This window comes from Trichechus manatus, unplaced genomic scaffold (assembly GCF_000243295.1).
Source record: "Trichechus manatus latirostris isolate Lorelei unplaced genomic scaffold, TriManLat1.0 scaffold00072, whole genome shotgun sequence".
Taxonomy (NCBI): domain Eukaryota; kingdom Metazoa; phylum Chordata; class Mammalia; order Sirenia; family Trichechidae; genus Trichechus; species Trichechus manatus.
The window spans coordinates 396,871-407,540 of record NW_004444008.1 but is presented as its reverse complement, the minus strand read 5'-3'; the positions used below and the strand labels follow the sequence as shown (position 1 = coordinate 407,540).

The 10,670-nt window shown below is 49.0% G+C and overlaps 1 protein-coding gene across 2 annotated transcripts in view; it reads right to left on the bottom strand.

Moving 5' to 3' along the window:
• The window catches only part of EXOC3 (exocyst complex component 3), a 38,308-nt gene extending 37,809 nt beyond the window's left edge, over nt 1-499 (bottom strand). The window contains exon 1 of one of the 2 annotated variants that reach the window (XM_023734813.1): nt 454-499. The gene's annotated coding sequence lies outside the window, so the exon portion shown is untranslated. Of the gene's footprint in view, nt 1-48; nt 197-453 lie in introns of those variants that run through there. The other variant, XM_023734814.1, reaches the window with a different exon arrangement.
• Nucleotides 500-10,670: the final 10,171 nt, after the last annotated feature.

Sequence of the window (10,670 nt, the reverse complement as noted above, 5' to 3'; positions counted from 1 at the left end):
CGACGCCTCAGTGAAGACAGGTACACAAGTACCACGCACTCCCATCACCTCAGGACGCCTCAGTGAGGACACGCACACGCGGTACCGCACGCTGCCACCACCCGGGGCCCCTCAGTGCGATTACGGCCCACAAGGCCGAAAGGGAACTCTGGAGCCGCGGATGCGGAGGTGCTTGTCCCACCGCCTTTTCCGAGCGTAGCGGCGCAGACACCTGAAGCGGCCACCTGGTGGACATCCGCCTGGGCACCGTCGGCCCCGCCCCGCACAGTGGCCCGGGCTGTTCGGGCCCCGGCCGCCCGCCGGGAGGGCCCAGCCCCGCCGCAGCCTCCTCCTCCGCGCTCCCGGGCCGGGGCCAAGCGGACAGGGGACGGAGGCGCGTCAGTGGGGTCTGGCCCAGGCAACCACCAGCCGCTCAGTCCGAGCCGGCCGCCCCCGCCGCCCCCCGCGCCTCACCGTCCGAAAACCACCGCCTCCCCGCTCTCTGCCGGTAGCGGGCGGTGCGGGAAACTTCCGCTTCCGGCGACGCAGCCGGAAGGGCCGGAAGAGGGCCGTCAGCGCAGGGGAGCGGCGTGCCGCCCCAACAAGCTGCTCCCCGGTCTTGGTGACCGTCAGGACCCGGGATCCCTGACCGCAGGCCGCTCGTCAGTGAAAGGGTTGACCAGGAAAAAAAAAAAATCCTTAACAAAGCGAAACGTAAACAGCTTTGCCCAGGTACTGGGAGATGACCAGAAAGCTTGCTTGGCTCTGTTTGAACCCTGGGGGTGAGGAATCCGCCAGACCCAGAACTCACAGCTGTGATTCTGCACTTCACTTGGGTTTAGTGATTCAGATCTTCAAAACCTGTTGGTCCAGAAACTCCCCAGTCTAAGGATTATAACTAGAAGTCATCCTTTGGCAGAAGCAAATCAGGAACATTTCCAGAGAGACGCTCCTCAACCTTGACGGGAGCATTATTCTAGAGGAGTCTAAAGGAGCTCTGCTAGTGCAATGGTTATGCACTCGGCTGCTAAAGTCAGAGGTTTGAACCCACCAGCGTCTCCTTGAGAAAAAAGACCTGGCAATCTACTCCTGTAAAGATTACAGCCTTGGAAACCCTGTGGAACAGTTGTACTCTGTCATATATGATTGCTTTGAGTCAGAATCAACTCAGTGGCACACAACGACAACAACCCTTCAACCTTGCCCTCACTGAAGAAAATTCATCCCAATAAAAAATTATAAAACACACATGGGAATAATCCACTTTGAGTGAGAGTCAGCCAACACTTAAAAAAGCAGGAGTAGACCCCCACAAAACAGGAGAAAATGGGATAGAACACATACCTGAGGAAATTGTCCAGAATGCAGCATGATAAAGAACTGACAAAGATGAACGGTTAAAAGGCATGGAGCCTAGGGTGGAAGATTCAACATACTCCTAACAGGAGTCCAGAGGATAGAATCGAGAGGATGGGAAGAAGCAGTAGAGAGTCTCGGCAGAGAGATAAAGCTGCACATTTTCTAGATTTGATGAAAAATATGAAACTTCAGATTCAAGAAGCACAACATCTCCTAATGTTACATCAAAGACAAAGCAAAATGTTAAAAATAAACAGAGAAGTAAGACCTAGCATCTACGAAGGAATGATGATAAGAATGACAGCAGTCTTCTCAACAGCATTCATAGGACTGAAGGAAACCGTTGTCGGCCTCCACTGCCTTGAGAACATACCTCCAGCTCCCACCTCCAGGCTTCCTGCTGCTAAGACTGTTCCTTCGTGTCCTGGCGTTGCATTGTGTGACTTTGCACTGGCTGCCCTATAAAACTACTCTTCAGAAATGGTGGAGATGTGAAGGAAGGCATGGGTGCCAGTAGGAGTCACAGGTTGCTCCACTTATTTGTATTTCACTGGTCCCCTTCTAATGCATTATAGAACTTACATAGTTGTTCTGGTCACTGTTAATTGCCTACCTGCCTTCACACACACACATGCACACGCACATGCACACACACAGGAGGATGTCAGCTCTGGAACTGCACTGATTTCTGCTTCTCTTGTTCTCTAAGGTGTCCCCAGCACTGTCACAGGGCTTGCCACTCAGCAGGAACTAAGCAAATACTAATACTGTTGGATGAATGATGAATTAATGAAATGCACATGAAACAACTACCTACCATTTATGCCCCTCAGAAGACCAAAATTAAAATGTTAATACCATGTATTGGTCAGATGTGAGTAAATGAAAACACTGTTGGGGCTGCAGGATGACAAGCTGGTACAACCACTTTAGAGGACAGTTAGGCAGTATCTCCTGAAACGTTGTATGTGCCATCACCATGTCTTGGTGTACATCCTGACTCCTGCATAGTGACCGAGCAGGGTGGGCAGTCATGTCCAGGCCGTGCTGAGTGGGTACAGAAGATTTGGAAACAACCAACATGTCAATCAGCTGGAGTGTGGATAAAGGGGTCCAGTCCCATGGAACACCACACCACAGTGAAAATGCATGCATTTCTGTATCAACATGGATGAGTCTAAAGAGCTGGATAAGAATCTTGGAGGCAGGGCCAAGATGGCAGAGTAGTCAGATCCTTCCTGTGGTCCCTCTGACAACGAAGACCCAAAAAAACAAGTGAATTATATGTGACAATCTAGGAGCCCTGAACATCGAAGAGAAGTTGAAGAAGCAGATTGAGCTGCAGGGGGAGGGAGAGACGGTTCAGAAGCAGCGAGGAGTTGCCAGACCTGACCCAGTGGGAACTGGCACCCTGCAGGTGGGATTGGCTGGCGAGAGCAGTGAGGCAGGCAGTGGCACACGGGAAACGTTTTCCACATTGGGAGAGACCACGTGGCGGAAAGTTGGCTCAAACCTCCAGAACCAGTGAGAAATGGTGCTCGATCTGCAAAAGATAAGTACAAGCATCTAACCTACTGCATGGATCAAAAAAAACTTCCTTTTGGGAAATACCTCTGTCCCATTTACTTTACTCCCTTCCTACTGTGCTCCGGGTCCAGTCAGACTTCAGAGATTGCTGTGCTCCCTGGGCTGGAAGTAGGACCCATCGCACGCCCTGAGCCATTCTCCCAGCTTTGGAGAAGGAACAAATTAACAAACAGGAAAAATCTGCTAGCTCCCCTCAGCCGGGAAATCAGGGCAGGCACAGTCTTTCTGCCCAGGCACAGGCATAAGAGGTCCATGGACTTCGAATGCCTTTCACTCCTGCATAGACCTGTGTGGGCCCATTTCAACAGCATAGGCCCTCATTAGCACAGTACAGCAGGGTATATACCTGAAGCCTATTTTCATCTATGTCTGCTATGGGCGGGGGGAGGGTTGAAGATTCACAGCACTTGATGCTGCCTTGCCCATTAAGCATGGTCCTCACCTACCCACATCAGGGGCCTGAGGACTGGTGGCTCCACCCACTCCACCAATCCACTCGCAACAGGGGGTCCAAGAATAGGTGGTGACTCAACGGTCCTTACAGCCAACAACACTGGGTGCCCATAGTCCAGCTGCAAAACCCAGCTACCTATGTGCTGTAGGGAACAGGGACATGCCTTCCACCCAGACAGTTGGGCAGCTGTCAACCCCCTGCCTTGATCAGCACATGACTCCCTACTGCAGCCAGATACCTGTGCCTACTCCAATCACCCCTGCTGGGCTAGGACTATAGGTGAAAGCCTGCACCGTACACTCGGTGACCAATGACCTGGACACCTGAGCTGAATCCGCACAAGGAAAGTAAATGGACTCTTGGGCTCACATAGCTAGTAACAACTCTAGCCACCTGGAGACAGGATGTGAAAGCATCAAAGATGCCAGTAGTCAAACTAGCTCACATACCCAGCCTGTTTTGGCATATCAAAACAAAACAAGAAGCTAGGACACAGTAAGCAAGCATAAAATAAATCAATATAATAATTTATTGATGGCTCAGAGAAAACAGTCAATATTAAATAACATAAAGAGGCAGACCATGATGGTTTCAGCAAGCTCCGAAAACAAAGAATCTTCCAGAGGAAGAGAACTTCTTGGAATTACCAGAGGTAGAATTCAAAAGACTAACATACAGAACTCTTCAAGAAATCAGGAAGGAGATCATTCAAAAAGCAGAACAAGCCTAGGAACACACAGACAAAGCAATAGAGGAAATTAAGAAGGTTATTCAAGAGCATAATGACAAATCTAACAGGCTGCAAGAATCCATAGAGAGACAGAAAACAGAAATCCAAAAGATTAACAATAAAATTTCTGAATTAGACAACTCAATAGAAAGTAATAGGAGAAGAACTGAGGCAATGGAAGTCAGAATTAGTGAGACTGAAGATAAAGCACTTGACACCAACTGATCTGAGGAAAAATCAGATAAAAGAATTTTTAAAAATGAAAAAACTCTAAGAATTATTGGGACTCTCACACCATGCACAAAAACTAACTCAAAATGGATCAAAGACCTACATATAAAATCTAAAATGATAACGATCATGGAAGAAAAAATAGGGACAACACTAGGAGCCCTAATACATGGCATAAACACAATACGAACCGTAAGCAACAATGCACAAACACCAGAAGAGAAACTAGATAACTGGGAGCTCCTAAAAATCAAGCACTTACACTCATCAAAAGACTTCACCAAAAGAGTAAAAAGACAACCTACAGACTGGGAAAAAATTTTTGGCTACAACATATACAATCAGGGTCTAAACTCTAAAATCTACAAGATACTGCAAAACTTTAACAACAAAAAGACAAATAAACCAATTAAAAAATGGGCAAAAGATATGAACAGGCACTTCACCAAAGAAGACATTTAGGCAGCTAACAGATATATGAGGAAATGCTCTCGATCATTAGCCATTAGAGAAATGCAAATCAAAACTATAATGAGATACTGTCTCACCCCAACAAGGCTAGCATTAAGACAAAAAACACAAAATAATAAATGTTGGAGAGGTTGTGGAGAGATTGGAACACTTATACACTGTTGGTGGGAATGTAAAATGGTACAACCACTTTGGAAGTTGATTTGGTGCTTCCTTAAAAAGCTCGAAATAGAAGTACCATACGATGCTGCAATCCTACTCCTTGGAATATATCCTAGAGAAATAAGAGTGGTCACATGAATAGATATATGCACGCCCATGTTCATTGCAGCATTGTTCACGATAGCAAAAAGATGGAGACAACCTAGGTGCCCATCAATGGACGAATGGATACACAAATTATGGTACATTCACACAATGGTGTACTAGGCAACGGTAACAACGATGAATCCTCGAAACATCTCATAACATGGATGAACCTGGAAGGCATTATGCTGAGTGAAGTCAGTCACAAAAGGACAAAGATTGTATGAGACCATTATCATAAGAACTCAAGAAAAGGTTTAAACACAGAAGGGTTGGGAGGGAGGGAGAGCGGAATTCACTAACTAGGTAGTAGACAAGAATTATCTTAGGTGAAGGGAAGGTCAACACACAATACAGGGGAAGTTAGCACCACTGGACTAAATCAAAAGCTAAGAAGTTTCCTGAACACAACAAAACACTTTAAGGAACAGTGTAGCAGGGGCAGGGGTCTGGGGACCATGGTTTCAGGGGACATCTAGGTCAATTGGCATAACAAATTTTGTTAAGAAAATGTTCTGCATCCCACTTTGGTGAGTGGTATCTGGGGTCTTAAAAGCTAGTGAGTGGCCATCTAAGATGCATCAATTGGTCCAAACCCACCTGGGGCAAAGAAGAACAAAGAAAACCAAAGACAAAAGGAAAATATTAGCCCAAGAGACAAAAAGCACCTCATAAACCAGAGATTCAATGAGCCTGAGACCAGAAGAACCGGATGCTGCCTGGCTACCACCAATGACCACCCTGACAGGGAACACAGCAGAGAGTCCCTGATGGTGTAGGAAAAAAGGGGGGTGGAGAACTCAAATTCTAGTAAAAAGACTAGACTTAATGGTCTGACTGAGACTGGAGAGATTCCAGAAGACATGGCCCCCAGACTCTCTGTTAATCCAGAACTGAAACCATTCCCGAAGCCAACTCTTCAGGCAAAGAATAGACTGGACTATAAGACATAAAATGATACTCATGAAGAGTGTGCTTCTTAGTTCAAGTAGATACACAAGACTAAATGGGCAGCTCCTGTCCGGATGCGAGATGAGAAGGCAGAAAGGGATAAGAGCTGGTTGAATGGACACGGAAATCCGGGGTGGAAAGGAGGAATGTGCAGTCACATTATAGGGATAGCAACTAGGGTCACGTAACAATATGTGTATAATTTTTTGTATGAGAAACTAACTTGAGCTGTAAACTTGCACCTAAAGCACAATAATAAGAAAAAAAGAAAACAAGCATGATTCCATTTATATGAACTAGAGAGCAGTGTGCATTGCTAGGGACAGATGGAGATGCGGTAAAAGTATAACAGCAGGAGGGAATAGCGCAGTTCAGCGTCAGGACCACTTCCCTCTGAGGAGGGAAAGAAGGGAGGATGGAGGGAGGGTGGGAGACAAGTGGCTTCGAGTGCTCCTGTAATGTTTAAATCCTTGACAAATGTATATCCAAAACGTTAGCTTTTTGTTAAATCTGGGTATTGGCTGTATGTTTACTATTCGCTGTACTTTCATGTTGAAAATAATAAAGAAAAAGTGATGGCCCTTAGCTGGAGGCCAAGCAAGGGGAATGACAGGAGTGAGGCCAGCTGGCCCAAGCCAGAACAGGCAGGAAGCCCGGAAGGCTGCCCTCTGGTGGGCAGGGACCCAACCCTTGCGGGAAATAAGCACACAACGCTCCAATCTTGTCTGAGGGATGAGAAGCCAGGCCTGCTGGTTTTTCAGTGTAGGGTCCAGGCTCATACTGGGGGTGCATGGGCAGGAAGGCTGTCTCGGCCCAGGGTAGGGGCTGCTCCTTCCACTTGCAGCCTGGCCAGCCAGGCAGATGATGTTGGAAGCCCCTGCCCCATGCGTTTCCTTTGTGAGTGTCCTGTGTTCCTGGGTTCTCATTTCCTCCCCACAGGGTCCTGATTCTAATCCTGTCTGCACAGCACAGGCCCCCACTGTGTGGTTCTTGATGGGGAGGGAGAGGAGGGAGGTATAAGAAGGAGAAGGTTACATGGAAGGTGTAAGGGGAGGACTGTGAGGGAGGGCGAGGGTAGGTGGAGGGGGGGTAGGAAGGAGGGGGAGGAGAGCGCGAGGGGCCTGGGCAAAGTTGCAGTGTAAGCTGGAGTAGGCCCAGGGCAGTGAGCACCTTGTAGGACCCAGCAGGGTGCAGGAGGTGGAGAAGCAACTTGGCCCCCACAGCCTGGTCTCATCTGGGCAGGTCTCCCCTGGGCAGATCTCGCCTGGGCAGGTCTCACCTGGGCAGGTCTCAGAAGGCTCAGAGCATGCCAGGTCATGACTGAAGACAGGTCTGCTAACTGTGGCATGTAGTGTGGATGAGGACGACCCAGTAGGGCTTAACTTGCCACTGGCAAGGGCACATCTAGGTTCTGTATGGGGTCCTGGAACTTGATTTGGGGTCCTCTTTGGGCCTTGGAAGGGGTCTCCGCACGAGGGACCTGAAGTTGTGGCTGTGCCCGGGGCTTGATGTCCAAGGCCCACTGCCCTCTTCACCATGAAGACCGCTTGCCCAGGTGCTCAGAAACCAGGCGAGGCTGACTCCAAATGCCCCCCCAAGATGGGGCTCCAAGGACCCCACGGTGTCCTCAGTTCTGCCTTCTCTGCACCCTTGCAGGACAAGGCACCCAGGACAGTTCACTCTGACCTTCAGTGACGGGGCTGAGGAGGAGCTGGGGGTGGTGGGGGCGAGAAGGCCTCTGAGCCGCCCTTCCTGAGGAGACAGTACTGCTGGTGTGGCTGTCCTTCTTCCTCGGTGGGATTCTCGGCTCCCGCGTATTTGTTTTCATTTGTGTTACTGCCTTCTACCTAGTATTAAAGAACCACGCTAGGATGTAAATTAACCACGCACACTAAAGGAAATAAAGTTACTTCCTTCGGAAAATCATGCAGACATTTCCACTTGTGGTAAACATGTATTAAACATTTTATAGTGATATCAACAATTTAATATGAACCACAGTATCAGAAATATATTTGAAAACTCTTTCTGAAGGCACAGAGAAAATGGTACAAAAAGTGACATTATAGTGCACCAGTTTTAAAAATTCAACAAGTTACTCTAAATATTCAAAACTTTTTTCCAGTAGAAACTGCAAAAATATACGTTTATCTCCTCCCTCTCACCCCATTCCCCCATTATATTTGATTCTAATAATTTTTCAGCTATATAGTGAAAAGTAACATACAACAGGCAGAAAAAACCCTGTAATTAATACTCATGGTGTCATTTTAAAGCAGGAATCACTATATCCTCACCTTCTACATTCCATTACTGTCTTTCCCACACAATTTTTTAGGAGAGACACGACTATGAAATGACCAAAGTGCTGACTCAGGAACTGCTGACATAACAGCATAACAGAGGCACCGACCGGGCAGGGGAAGGGACAGGGAGCACGTGAGGACCACAGACGCCCCGCTGGAGCCTCGGCGCACAAGGAAGCTGAAAAATATTGGGTGGCCCCAAAGTATAAAACCGCAACACCGACTCAGTGTCAACAGAACACAACTTGCCAGTCAGCCAGCTGTGGCTGGTGGAGTGATCGCTGTCCCATGAGTGTGAGCATGGACAGGCATCTGCACATCTGGGAGGATGCAGGTGCATGGGTGCAGGGGCCTGGGGGGAGGAACCCCTCCTGTCCTTCAGAAAGCCTCCTCCTCAGATGGCCTCACACGAGGCTCAAGATTGCAGCTCGTCTTCTGTTGACTCAGGCATGGGCCACAGGTCGTAAACGTCCAAGACACGTTTGAAGTCCATCTTTCTCGTCATGTGTTTTTCCTCGTTGTTGTTAGCTGCTGTTGAGTTGGCTCCAACTCATGATGACCCCACATACAACAGAATGAAACGCTGCCCGGTCCTGCGCCATCTTCATGATCGTTGGTATGCTTGAGACCACTGCTGTGGCTACTGAGTCAATCCATCTCATTGAGGGGTTCTCATTTTCTCCAACCCTCTACTGTACCAAACATCCATGAAATTCCAGGGCGCTTGAGACATGTTAGTCAGGTGCAGTACCGATGGGCTGTTGAACCTCCTGACCCTCATCAGCCTGAGATGATAGTGGAGGGCCGTTATCCCTCTTAAAGAACACTCAAGGCCGCCCAGGCTACGCCAGCAGGTGGGCCCCTCAGAACCTGCCGCCCAGCCCACGCCAGCAAGTTGGCCCCTCAGAACCTGCTGCTGCAGGAACAGATGCTCAGACCTTGCCCAGAACCAGGGGCAGGATACATGCTGAGTGATTCCCAGAGCAGGCGTTGCTCCTGTTGAAATGAAGTGAGGGGGGCAGCACGGGCTGAGCCCAGTGATGGTGGAGCAGCGGGTCCCTCCCAGGGCTCTCCAGCCACCTCCCAAGACCCCAGCATGGAGCTGGCTCTAGAGCACAGATTCCCCTGTCTCTGGAGGAGGGTCTGTCCACTCTGCACAGGTGGGCCAGCCACGGGAGTCCAAGACCCCAGACCACCGCTCCATCATTTTTATACCCAAGTGTGCACACCCTGGACTGTCCTGCACTAACTGGGGTGGGACTCTGTGAGCAACTCTGGTCCTGGGAGAAGCCGGAACTTCCTGTTCTCTCCAGGGTGTGGATTATGGCTGACCCTCATTTTCTGATTCATGCTTTTATTTCAAATTTCCTACAATCAGAATGTATTGCCTTAACAATAAAAAAATTCATTTAAAATGTAGCACCTGTCTTACTCATCACTAACAGTTCTTCCTGGGAAGGCAACTGGGTCCTTATTTGAGAAGATCTCAGAGAAAGAGTGAGCAGACAGACAGCTGCCACAGACAACTTGATTTCCAGTTTCTTTTCCATTCATTTTGTATTTCTCTCTACTTCCAAACCTAATCTCTGTAAGCACTGTATTACATGATGTCCGGAGAGAGAGAGCCTCACCAACCATCTTCACAGAAGTTTCCGGAAGGAACAGGATGTCAGCCTGTCATTTTCCATTCCATGCACTTCCAACTCTGCCCAGCAGCCCCGACCACAGCCTGCAAGGACCATACGCCCACAGCTGCTTCTGCCCAGCTTCATGGCACTTGGAACTTTCTAGATTCTTCCATGAACGGGCTCACAGTCACCTTCGGCACACTGAGTTATGGTTTTAGTTACCTGTCTGGTCAGTGGGATAGCAGTGTGTCTGGGGGCTCTCTGAAGTCCACTCTACAGCCAGTCAGTCCCGCCTTCAAAGGGCAGACTGGCTGCGGGCTTGCAAGGGAGACGTTGGAAACGATGTGAAAGCCTTTCCCTCTCGTCGCCTTGCCCTCCCAGCAGACGGCGCTGGAAGCCCCTGGAGACTGGCGTCGCGCCCCGCTGAGCCGACAGGGACGCTGTGGGCGCTTCATCTCTGTTAATTCTTCCAAGAAAAGTGCAGGGGCATTTCAAAAGCTTGGAGACACTTTGCATTTAAGGACTACAGAACATACTATGGCATATGCTACACACACGTAAGGACTGAAATTGTGCAACCTTGCAGAGAACGTCACTTACAGGGCGGCAAGGCGCCGGCCCAGGTGAATCAGAGCGAGGACGGACGCGAGCCTAGAACGGCCGCGGAG